Genomic DNA, 12610 nt, shown 5'->3' with positions numbered 1-12610 from the left:
CTATTTGCCTCTCGTTCTTTTTTTATTTTATTTGATTTCGCACTTTTACGACTCTGGATGCCCTTACAGAGACAATCATGGATGCGGCAAGTCGAATGTACTGGATTTCCAATATGGAAAGTAACGTTTAATATAGGATCGTTTCCACCATATAACACTCAAAGGACCAATTGGTTGAAGCGACTTTTTTTCGGGATGCCTTCTTTAGTCAAAATTGTATCTGAATCGAGAAACCATATCCATCCTTGTATATGAAAGATAACGAAGCTAATTAAAACACTAAAGATTCCTATTGTTTTTCGCTTCATGTCGAACTGTTTTTCTTCTCTCGAGAAGAAGAACGTGTCCGCTGTCCTTTGTCCGCTGTTCGCCTCCTGGTGTCCGTTGTTTGTCAGCTGGTGACCCCTGCCGGTCGCAGCTGGAAACCAGCCTGGTGCCATGCCATCCCGTTCCTTTTCAATTATTTTCTTTACTTTTCATTATTTCCCCCACTTGATATTGCTACTGGACCTGTCCTGGCTGTCCTCTTCTGTCTCCTGTCTCCTGGCCAAGGATCGATGCGGTTGTTGCAATTATTCGTGCACTTTTCGCGCTCGCTGGCCATCTGACGGCCAACGCATTGCGTTACCCATAATTTATGCATAAATATCGAGGAAAATCCGCTCCTCCTGTCTGTCTGTGTGTGTGTGTGTGCGTTCGAAAGCATTCAATAAAATGCCAGCAGAGGCTACAGACAAAAATTGCAGAAATTGTTGCCACCATTTCGCGGCGCAGCAGTGTGTGTGCGCGTGTGTGTGTTTGTGAAAAGGGAAAACGCACAGCGATAGCGATTGCCACAGTTACAGCAGCAATATGAGCTGCAACCGCATAGAGACCAAAAATATGTGACAATTTTTATTATGCACGCGGTCAAGCGGCAAAAGCCAAGCGATGATGGTGCCCAAAAAAGGTGGCTAAGCGAATGGAAGGAGCCGTCCGAAGTACTCGTACGGGGGGGGAAACTGCTTGGAAAAATCAATTGAAATTTTCCTATTTTTTGGCTTAAAAAATTTAAAATTACCCTAACGAGCGGAATTCCCCAGCGGAAGCGCCAAAGGAAACACATGCAAAACCAAAAAAAAATAATAAAGACTGCACAAATGCAGCTTGAACAATGGAATTAGATTTAAATGTGTTTCCGATTTTAAAACAGTACAACGGATAACGTTGAAACCTCGAAACCAACTCGAAACTACATCTAATTGGATATTAGATGGTTAGCTAATAGAAGGGACAAAGACACCCAGTTTTCACCCAGTGAAAAAAGCCTCAGGGCCCCGAATAGTTACACTTAGATTTTAAAATTGTATGCCAGTAAATTCGCAACGTGGCCTCGGAGAGTGTGAGTATTACAATGGAAGTATTTTTACTCACATTTAATTAAAAAATATTTGATCAAATATTTTTTGATATTTCATCAGGCAGGCTCCGTTTTTCATTTACTTTTGCGGATTACGTTTTCAGCCAAAAGGTTTCGTTCTCGTTCGCAGCAAAACGAAAATTGTTGTGGCCCTGGCCAATTTTTTCCGAGCCAAATTTGAGGTTGGGTTAAAATAAAATGATTTATAAAGAAAGCAAAAGTTAAATTACCATGATATATGTAGGTGTCAAGCTTATGTTAATGCATCAATAAGTCATCTATTTTTTTCCTTTTGCAATTAAGGTTCGTTTCGTTGTATAAAAGGCCGTTTACTTTTCATTTCGTCAACGAAAATGTTTTCGTTTTTAAATCGGATAAATATTGCGGAATGTGAAAACGGGAGCCCCAATTTATGTGTATTCAAAAGTAAATCGGAAAACTTTTGTGAATGTGAAATATATATTTCATATATAAATTAATGAATGAAAATACTTTTGAATACATTAATATTAAATGATAAAATAATAAAACTGAATTCCATTTACTTTCACTCTGTTGGTATTTAAAAACCGATGAATATTTAATTTAAATATGGATGCGTTTTTCTTTACATTGCCATTTTTCTCTCAGTGTATAAAGTCAAAGTTTTTTTAGCAATACCTATCGCTGACCGTCGATGCTTTCGAAAGAGCATACATATGATTCCGCCACAGTGTGTAATCCCATGTGTGTTTAATGGATATGTTACGCTTTATGGGTACATATGTATGCATCTTCCTACACACACACACACACACACACACACAAATGTTGTGTATGTATATGCAAATAGAAGTCAAAATGCGTAAATATGAGAGCAAAATGTTTTAATCGAATCTCGACTTGGAAATACACTTTGTTCGATAATTGACCAGGCACCTCCGAAAACGTAATGGAATTCGCCGCGTGCCGCATGCCGCATGCCGCTTGCCGCATACCGCATACACAGTGCACCGCACCGAACCGCGCTCCATCGATGGCGGGCCTCCCAGAAGAGGATTCGCTGACTGAAACGAATCACCGAAAAACTATTTTCGCGCCCGATACATGCTTCGACTGCGGCACTACTCCCGCACCCGTATAACCGGAGTACATACGTACGTATGCGTATGCGTACATATGTAGGGTGATTGTTCAATATTCATTGGCCGTAATTTGACTGAAATAAGTGAAGCGCGCCTTTGTGCGTCGCCCGAGTGAGCAATGAACGGGCGGGGGCGGGGGCGGGGACGGGGACGGGGACGGGCAGAAGTTCTGTGTGTTTGAGAGCCAGAGAGTTAGCCAGGCTCACGGTTTCATCATAAATTTGATTAAGCATTCGACCTGCTGGCACAGGAAATTAAAATTATCAAGCGTCACTTTTTCGACACCCCACACCCCTCGCTATCGGATATCGGATATACACGTGTGCATACACCCACACGTACGGTGTGTGTGTACATACATATTCGTATAGGGGATAGTTACTCGTCTCAAATGCACGGGAGCGAGTGTGTTTAAGGACTGCTGCTGCTGCTGTGAATCGCACACATTGTAGGGGTTTTTATGGTCGTTGTCTACAGTGTTACGGGCACTTCAAAAAGCCCGTTAAAAACAGGCCAACATCCTCTTGCTATCTGTTCCGCAATGCCCTATAAATCCCGACAACATTCAACTTAATCGCTCCCACAAAAAATGGTTAGATCACGAAATTCACCAGAATTAATTTCTTTATTAACAGGAGCAGCCAATGATTATTTCAGACCTGTCATATGTACGAATAAATCAAAACCAAAACCTGCATAATCATAATCATTCGAGTTCTCCCGCAACTCTCGTATACACTGTGGGAAAACTTCAATATAGACTTGGTATTCTTCTTGTATGGTGAAAATCATCTACTATATCGTCTTAAGTAATGGCTTCTTGCAGCTGTTGACTATTTAGTTGCTTTGGCTGTGGAATTCTCTGGGCTCCTGCGTTAAAGCTCTGGTTTTCCTTGAGTCTTCCTGCCCGATTACCTGTAAGAATTGCTCAATGAATCGAGAGCAATCTTCAAAGACACTGGCTCACGTTCATGCCAGCAAACGGCTGCAAACGGCAGCCGACTAAAGCACATGGTGGTTCGCATGAAGTCCACAAAGTTTGTTCATTAGAGAGCGCATGACTGTAAAGCAAATATCAGGCGGCTAGTTCAAATGTAATGAAATAAGTTGAGCAAAGTAGGGCCAAAACATGGAGCACCCAACTGAATCCTTTGGGGAGAGCTCCAGGTTTGGCGGGAAGTTTTCCGGAGGTAGAGGCGGAGCGCTGTTTGGCTCTAATTTCGCAGCCAGGCAAGCGGTCGTTCATTAAATTTTGCGTAGTTTTCAGAACGCGTCTGAATCCACAAAATGATAATTAAAATTTTCCCAGCTCAGCCCGGTGCGGGTTTCTCCGGAACCTCTAGAACCTCTACAGCAGAACCTGAATCTCCTGCCCGCATCATGAATTATTCCCTGGCGGCACTTAACACCCAGCACCCAGCACCGAGAGCGAGAGATAGAGACCGACAGCGAGGGCAAGAGTGGGGCGGCGTGCTTCGTGGCAAAGTGGTCGGGGGACTGGGGAGTGGAGGGTGGGGAGTGGGGCCTGGGCCGAAGGGTAACGTAACTCCTTCAGTGCGAGTCATAAATGTTGTGCTACGGTCTCGTTACCGGTGCTCCGTTCCCGTTCCCTGCTCCAGTCTCTCCTGAAGCAACACTTCCTTTCGCAGGAAGGTGGGCTCTTTAGCTTTGGCTGGCATACGCTGCGTATGCTTGATACAGTGAAAATTGCCAAAGAGTGCATAGATACTAAAAGACGTAGAAGCTTGAGGTACAGTACTGTTTTAAAGCCAGGGGGGGGCGAGAATATATTGTTTGCCTTTATAATTGAATTGTTTTCTGATTAATTATCCCCGTTTTTGCTTGAAAATAGTTCAATCGATAAATGGACAGTGTCTTTGCTAGATCCAAGAGATCAAGTGATGTCAAACATACCCTTCACTACGAGAATTAAGGTACGAGTAGCTCTCTCCATTGATCAATCTTCGAGGGTGCATTCATAGCGAATGAGTGCTGTGGGCGGGCCATTTGGGGCTGTTCCTGTATTTGAGCGCGAGTGTGTGCGCTCTGCTGTTCAGCTCAGGTGAGGTGATTTATTGCATTGAGGTAACTTTGGTATCGCCTCCGCTCTCCCTTATGCGTGGCCTCTTTTTCGCTTAAAAGACAAACCGCTAATTTGTTATCATTTATCACCACGCCGAGCACGTGTGTGTGTGTTCGTGTGCGTGTACGTGTGCGTGTGCGTGGGCTGCTGTGCTTGCCTTTGTCCATTCGTCTGTCTCTGTCCTGTTTGTTTGTTTGTGTGTGTTTGTTAACAATTTGTAAATGTGTTACACTTAAACCCTAAAGTAATGTCTTTGCAACAACCCCCCCGATGGGATCCAGCCCTTGCCCTAGGCTCCAGGCTCCAGTGATTTTGTCATTGTGATAAATACCTTGACGTAAGCGTAACAGCAGACATTCCGCCCTCTACACACCCCCCCACACATGCTTGCTAATAATTTATGAAGCGCAGAGCCAGGATTTGGTCCAGTCCCTGAATATGACAGGGCAGAGCCCAAACCGAAAGATAAATATTTTTTATGGAACAAACGGACATTGACACCGCGCCAAACATTGGGAACACCTTGGGGAATTCCGTGGGCGGAAAATGCCTAGTGGATTAAAACCTACTCAGTCTCAGTCCCCAATCAAGGACCGACGACACGCAAATCGAGCTCTCCCAATGTTTGCCTTACACTTACCATTTGTGGCTGAGAAGAAACTGAGAAGAAACGTAACATACATCAATCGTTCTCTGTCCTACATACATAAATGACATATTTGAAGTCGTAAGCCCCATGTGGAAGATGTGGAACCAGATCGTAGCATATCTTGTCATCCTCTAAAATGTCAGAACAGATTCTCTCGGAGCCCACCATCAACGTAGCCTTGGCTTTCAAGCCCGTGAATATGAAATACTAAATCATTCTCTTATTGAAGCCAACACAGAGCAGTTCGTTCGGGGCTCACATTGTAAATTTTCAGTTTTCGTGATTTTTTTGTATTTTTGGAAAATAGTTTTTAGCTTGAATTTTTATTTCCAAATTACATACTCGTGAAAATGTGGTCTGCCAAGCTATTACTACTTGCCGCAGCCGGTGTGAGCTTTTTAGGATACTGCATTTACTTTGATCGGAAGCGCTTGGCACACCCGGACTACAAGCGCAGGGTGCATGAGCGTCGTCAACGCAAGGCGACGGCCCGGAAGTTGTTCGAGGCGGCAAAGACAGACTGGAAGAAGTCGAGCGAGCAGGAGATCCAGGAACGCTTGCAGATGCAGGAGCGGATGGGCATCCGTGGAGGAGGCATGGTGCCATCGGTGAATGACGATGCCGCCAGCGTTGGACGGAAGTCGACCGTGCAGCTGCACTTTGAGTCGGAGTTCATGCTGGGCGAGAACCTGTTGATAAATGGTCACGTGGACGAGGGTCTGACCCACTTGTCCAACGCCATCCTGCTGTGCTCCAAGCCGGGCAGTCTTCTACTGAGCATCCAGAAAAGCCTGCCGGAGCAGCTGACTCAACCGCTCTTGATGCGGGTGGCGGAGCTGCAAAAGCAAAGCACGCGGGAGCTCAACGAATCTCGGCGCAGAGAGGTTCATGGCGACGATGCTCTGTCGGATGACGATCCCGACGACAATGAGTGGAACAGCGAGGCCGGCAGCTCTTGCGATGAGTGGCTCATCGATGGCGATGTCGATTCGTGGACCATCGCCGACAGCTCGAGCATTGCGAAGTCTTCAGTCAGTAACAGTCCAGACCCGCCCCCAATCGTTTTAGCAGCCCCCTCGTAACCCGGCTAATACTTCTGGACGGGATCATCGATAACGACTCGAACACTGCGAACACTGCGAACTCTTCAGTCCCTATTCCCCATGATTTGAATAGCCCCCTTGTTATCTGGCTCATCCCCCAGGATCGACCAGAATCTTCAGAATTCCACAAAAGGCATATCAATAAATTTTAGTTCCGCTTTTTAAGCGGTCCCTTTGAATCTTTATAGAGGAGTGTTGGTGGCCAGTATCCCATTATCCTTCACCATGGCATCGATCCAATCCGATCGAAGTCGCGTGGCAAACGCAAGTTCCATGGAAGTTGTTTACGGCATGGAATTTGGCTCTCTTTGTTCTGTGCTCCGTCGTAGAATACCCTTTTCCCTTGGCAAATTTTCGACGACATTTGTTTGCCTTCGTTGCAGGTAATTTCTCTGCCGGAAAATTTTTGTTTCCACATTGCGGACGTTGTTGTGTGTTTTCCGTCTCTTGGTATTCTCTTGGTTCTTTTGGTACTCTTTGGGTACTCCCCGGACGACCATCTTAAAGTTAGGGAATACATTGAATTTTCACTTGAACTTTAATGAAATTTTTCTTCCAGCCTCCGCGCTACCCCGTCTGCCCCGCCCGCCCCGCCTGTCCCGCTGTGTGGGATTGGACTCGGGGCCAAAATGATCATATGCATATTTCATAAGACCTTTTTCGTTCTGTTCTCTTTTCGCTGGAAGTTATGGTGAAATTTTTACAACTTCGGCGCTGCGGAACGGAATGGGATTGTACAGGCGAGTGCGGCAAGTGCGGCGAGTGCGGCGCGGCGGTGTGTTGAGAACAATAAAAGATTGAAGCGGGCGGAATGGAAGGGAAGGACCCATAACGGAATGTTGCTGCCGCCATTACCTTCTTCTTTCTTACCGTAATTTGTCGGTGATTCATTTTTCTCTGCCTCCCTCCCACGTCTCAAGACCCCTCCTTCTCTTTCATCTTCTCTTTTGGCTTGCCATCCAGCCCCCACCATCGACTGCAGTCTGCAGAAGGCTGTGCTTTCTTTTACCTTTTTTTGCGTGGCTCTTTATTAAATGCTTCGTGGCACTTCTTCTCGGCTTCGTCAACGTAAACCCTTTCCTACTCCGCCGAGTCCCCAACTCCCACCCCAGCCCCCGGAACAGAACCCTAGGCCTACTCTACATTAACGTGGAAGGAAGTAAATGGGGCTAAAACATCTCAAAATCGGCCACAACGAACGGCGAATGCCCTTTTCCCCACCACAAGGATGGGGATAATATCTTTGGTGTTAAGGCAAACAATCCATAATTATTCTAGAAACACAAAACAACATTTTTCTTTAAAATTGAAATCTGATTTACGAAACTCTTTCTTTGGCTCGTCGTTTCGGTCAAAGGTTAGGGTATTCCCTTCGTTTCGGCCGTTCGTGCTTTTCATTTTCCAGCTAAATGTAGTTTCTTTTTTAGCTGCTGTCGCCGCGCTAACCCGCATCCGGCAACAAGAATTAGAGGGGTATGGCGCATGACGTTGCCCACAAAGGTACGGCGGATAGTGGCCAGGGGGCTGCGGGCTGGGGGCTGGGAGCTGGGGCTGGGGCTTAGCAAATAACATGCCAACAGCGCATATGAGTGATACACGTGTAAATTTGTTGAAGTACTCCGACAAAACGACACAACGACAAAGGCGGCAAAAGCTGGCAAAACTACAAAGGAATATAGGAATTTCCAGCCCCCATCATCGCAAGCGCACCCCAGAATAGCCCACAAACAATGTAGATCCCGACCTAATTGTTACCCCTGGTTCTACTGGTTGTACATATATTTAAGGTAGTGCTCAAAGGGATATACATTAATGATTTGACCAACAGGAAGTATAGATCTAAGCTCTCTAAGATCTGGCTGGTTTCTGGCCATATTTTCAGATAGAAGATTGAACAAAAAGAAAAAACAAAATGAAATTATCCGATTTCAACCTTAAAGAACACAAATGGATCGCAAGATCTTCAAAAGCCTAAATGTCTGTGTATGGTTGATAGGGAATATAGAGACTTCCAGCGATTGTGCGAGTATATGGGGGAAAAGACATCAATCCTTATGGAATGAGAACGTGTCTAACCCAACATTTTTGCTGGGATTAAAGGGTAAGCAACTGAAGAATAACAATTGCATTCAGATCCACTTATACACTCGCACACACACACATACACACACACACACGCAAATATATGTACTAACACACTCAACGGGACCTGCACTCATCTGTGTCTGTATCTGGCTCGCGTATCTGTGTGTGTGTGTGTGTTTGAGGAGGCTCTCCGCCTGAAACTCATGTATTTATGAAGTGTCAACAGTGTCGTCATCATGATGCATGGCACCCAGTGCTATCTGCCCCTACCACACCACACCACACCTCACCTCACCTCAGCCAGAGACACCTACTGTGCCCCTACAGCCAGCCTTCAGGCTTCTCTTGTTGCAACACATTCCTCTGCCCCGTTCCCCGTTCAGCCAACGCAGTATAAGCACTCACCTGAGCCGAGCACGAGCACTCGTCAAATTCTTTTTGCATCTCTGTCTTGTTTTTTTTTTCCTTTTTGTCACGAGGGTTGACAGAAAATGTCGGGCAATTGTTCTGGGTTCCATAAAAGTATGCCCCGTACATTATCCTAGAAAGAAATATGATAGTTCAGTGTACTTAATACCATACATTGTTGGGGATAATAGCAGAGTTACAACCGAAGCACAGACCATCGAACGATTAAAGTAGAGCGGAAAGAACAGACGAATGAATATACCGAAAATGTGCGTGTGAGCACGTCGCAATTGCGTGAATCTCAATCACAAGAGTCTCGACTCTCAGAGAAAATGACAGACAGTGCCAAAAAGTTCCTCGAGCACTTTCATCCGCTTCGTTTCTTAGTCTTGCTTTCGGGTAAAAGCCAAAAAGTGAATATTCCGCTCGTCCGAAAGTGCTGATTAGTGATTTTCCTGTGTTGCGCTTTGGGAAAAGTGCAACTACCTGAAACTGAGACACAACCAGAACCACTGAACGGCCAGATTCCTAAAGACCATTCGCACATTCAGTTCATGTTTTGAATAGTTCACAATACTGTCGCAATTTATATTTCAAGATGTCGCTTAGGGGGGAGATACTGAAGAAAATGTAACTGTTGCAATAGCACCATGATACACCTTATATCTCACAATATTTGCTATACATAATTGCTAGTTTCTTTGGTATAACTTTTATTGAAATCATAAAGTAGAATAGATGCATCGTTTGATACTAACTTTTGAGCTCAATCAATAGTTAGTAGGTGCTGGAAAATCTACATTGGACAACTCTGATGTATGTAATTTACGAGCCACCCATAAATTGTTGTAAGCTTACGCTTTATTGCATGTACGAGTATATAATCAAATATAGAAACACGGAAAGAAAGTCCCAGTACAATTTGTACATAAGTATGCACACACGAGTATGTATGTATGTGGTCTTCCCCGAATCCCAACTAAATTTGTTAAACGAGACCAGAATACTGCAAAGCTCTCTGTCGCAGACATGTGGCTAAAAATCATACGGATTGTATAGTATTTCTTAGCTGCCGAGAAGAGCACAGTCGATTATTGATGCAGGCCCTCCAAAAGTTGAGCCTGTGCCAAGACTCAAGCAGATACTGAATGCTGAAGGAATGCATAGTTGGCGGCAGGTAAACTGACGGACACTCGACTGATGATGCAGGTCAGGACTACGAGTATATGCGGTGCAAGCACCTGGTGCAAAGGTACAATACCCTCGACACGGGGCCAAATAGAGGCACGGAAGGGAATAAGAATAAAATGGCCGTCAGTCAGCGAAAAATCGTGTTTCTATGTCAAGCATAAATTTCTACCCTCTTCTGTCACTGTTTCTGTTTCTGTTTCTGCCGCTGTCGCTATTTCTGCCCCTTCCCCTCCCACGTTCCCCCCGCCCTGCTCCAACCCCAGCCACAGCCCCCTTCCACCGTGTGGCAAAATGTTGAAGGCAGACGATTATGGGGGGGGGGGGGGGACGACTCTAGCAGATTCAGAGAGAGAGAAAGAGAGAGAGAGTTTGTTGACAACGCCCAGGGAGATGAAAGATGGTGCACTTAATGAATGCAGCCGAGTCCTTCTGCGCCGCCGCTTGCTCCTTGGAGTCACCGAAAACCCAAGGCACCCACGCACTTATATCATTTCTCTCGTAATGCAAATAAATTATACGGAAATAATTTCATTAAAATGAAGAATGAAGATGAAAAGTGTTACAAGTGCGGCCTAGAGGAGCCACGCAGGGAGCACAGCCACAGCCGCAGACACAGACAAGGGCCAAAGGGATGGAACGGGATCCGCTCATGTCACAGAGCACACAGAGCCCGCTGCTGCCTGCCTCTGAACTACTCGTATAATTTGCCAAACAATCACTCGAGCCCGAAGCATTTACCTCGAGACGCGAATAACTTGTCCCCCGAAATAATGACAACCGAGGGATGTGCAGCATAATTTCTACAAATTGGGGAAATTCTTCCACTTGGATTCGTTGATCGATTCTGAATATTTCAATTTTTGTAGATTATCGCATTTTGACAAAGAAAATGGACAAATGGAGCGGCCAAGAAAGGATCTCATTTGAGATATTAAGTTCTGGTATGAGATGCAGGACATAAATAAAAAAAAGGAAGAGGAAACTAAAATCTGAAAATATAAGTTTGGGAACCTCGGCAATAAAAGAGTAGTTAATGATAAAGAAACATTTTGCAACCTTTTTAATAATTTATGGAACAATTGATTCAAATTCAACATTTATATGTAGTGCCTAGTGTTTCCATAGGAATCTGATCAGCTTTCCAAAGATCATTTTTCCTGCCGAAGTTTTCCCATAAAAGAATCTGTCTCGAAAAGCCAGACAGTCAGTCACTCACTCACAAAAACCTTCATCTACTCGTACGAATGCCCCCCTCGAAGCGTGTCAGGCGGGGATTTCGCGATTCCCTTATGGCCAAAGTTTTGATGGACATGGCCTTGTGAAAGAATTCCGCAAGCCAGAGCTCAAGAACTCTGTCTATAAAAACTCAATAAGCAACAAGAGGTGCCAGCAAAGCCAGAAGCTGAAGAATTCAGAGCCAAAACCAGTTCAAAGGCAGGCTATAGAGTTCACAAGAAAAAAAACGATGAACAGGAGTCGAGGATGTGCTGGAGAAAAAGAAGAAGATATAGATAGAGCGGAAGAGAAAAGGGAAGCCGCAATATAAGCAGCCGCATGGTTACCCTGAAATTGTTTTCCAACCAAATTCAGCGCCAGAGCGAAGGCGTCGAGAATATTTTACAACTCAGCTGAAGTGCTTAATTACACAGAAAGAAGCAACTACGAGTGGATATCGGCCAAAGAGACAGAGACAGAAACAGATGGACAGAGACAGAGTACAGTTGTAGGTGGCCGAAACAAAGCCAAGCCCCGAACAATGGGGCCCAAACACTCCCTACTAATGCAGCAGCTACAAAATCAAAACCCACTGAACAACTGCTTGGTTATTTGTGCAGGCGGCAACCACAGCCACAGAAACAGAAACAGATAGGGACACGGACACGAACACGGGCACAGACACAGACACAGACACAGACATGATGCACGGCACACGGAATACGGAACACGGGACATGGATAGGAGACGGAGATTCTCCACCGACACGCCACGAAACAACAGCCACCACAGGCGTCACCCATCCATTTCTAGACGGGATTCCTGCTGGAGTCGCCCACTGCTGGCCCTGGCCCCGCTGCTTAGGTGGCCATTAGTCCTAATGACTTGGGAGCCAGCCGACGCCGACTGCACTCTATCGTACTCCCCTTTTTCAAAGTACAGCGAAAGCTGTTTGAGATGCAGCTGGACTGACTCAGACCCCCCCCCTTATGCCTTTCAAGTAAAGCTCCTGATTGACCAAATTGGTGGGAAACAAGATCCAATGTGCTTAAATATATCGAAAATTATAGAATCCTGCAACCGCCAGTAACCGAAAACAACCGAAGCAACAACGGAACCAAAACAGAAGTGACAAAAGTGCTTGGATATTCGATTCAAACTATTTTGCACGGAGATCTTTTCGAAGGATACGAGCACACAAATTATCCGTCTATTCGTAGTAATATTATGTGCGCCCTCGTATTGAGGTTTCTATCGCAATATCAACAACAAAACCACGACCATGCTCGTAATTTCCCAGAATTGTGGCGTAGGCTTGGGAATACCCGGAGATAATTAATGTCGATATGCAAT

At 45.2% G+C, this 12610-nt stretch overlaps 1 protein-coding gene and 1 long non-coding RNA gene across 3 annotated transcripts in view; one reads left to right on the top strand and one right to left on the bottom strand.

The window, feature by feature from the left end:
* The window catches only part of Ten-a (tenascin accessory), a 215539-nt gene that overhangs the window by 45289 nt on the left and 157640 nt on the right, over positions 1-12610 (top strand). The gene's annotated exons all lie outside the window — the stretch shown is intronic.
* Positions 1-12610, bottom strand: part of LOC117184796 (uncharacterized) — a 101408-nt gene that overhangs the window by 83508 nt on the left and 5290 nt on the right. Inside the window, exon 2 of the long non-coding RNA XR_004470269.1 lies at positions 8849-8984. This is a non-coding gene — a long non-coding RNA (uncharacterized lncRNA). The remainder of the gene's footprint in view (positions 1-8848; positions 8985-12610) is intronic.

This window comes from Drosophila pseudoobscura, chromosome X (genome assembly GCF_009870125.1).
Source record: "Drosophila pseudoobscura strain MV-25-SWS-2005 chromosome X, UCI_Dpse_MV25, whole genome shotgun sequence".
In the NCBI taxonomy this organism is placed as follows: domain Eukaryota; kingdom Metazoa; phylum Arthropoda; class Insecta; order Diptera; family Drosophilidae; genus Drosophila; species Drosophila pseudoobscura.
This window is presented reverse-complemented; position numbering and strand designations above follow the sequence as displayed.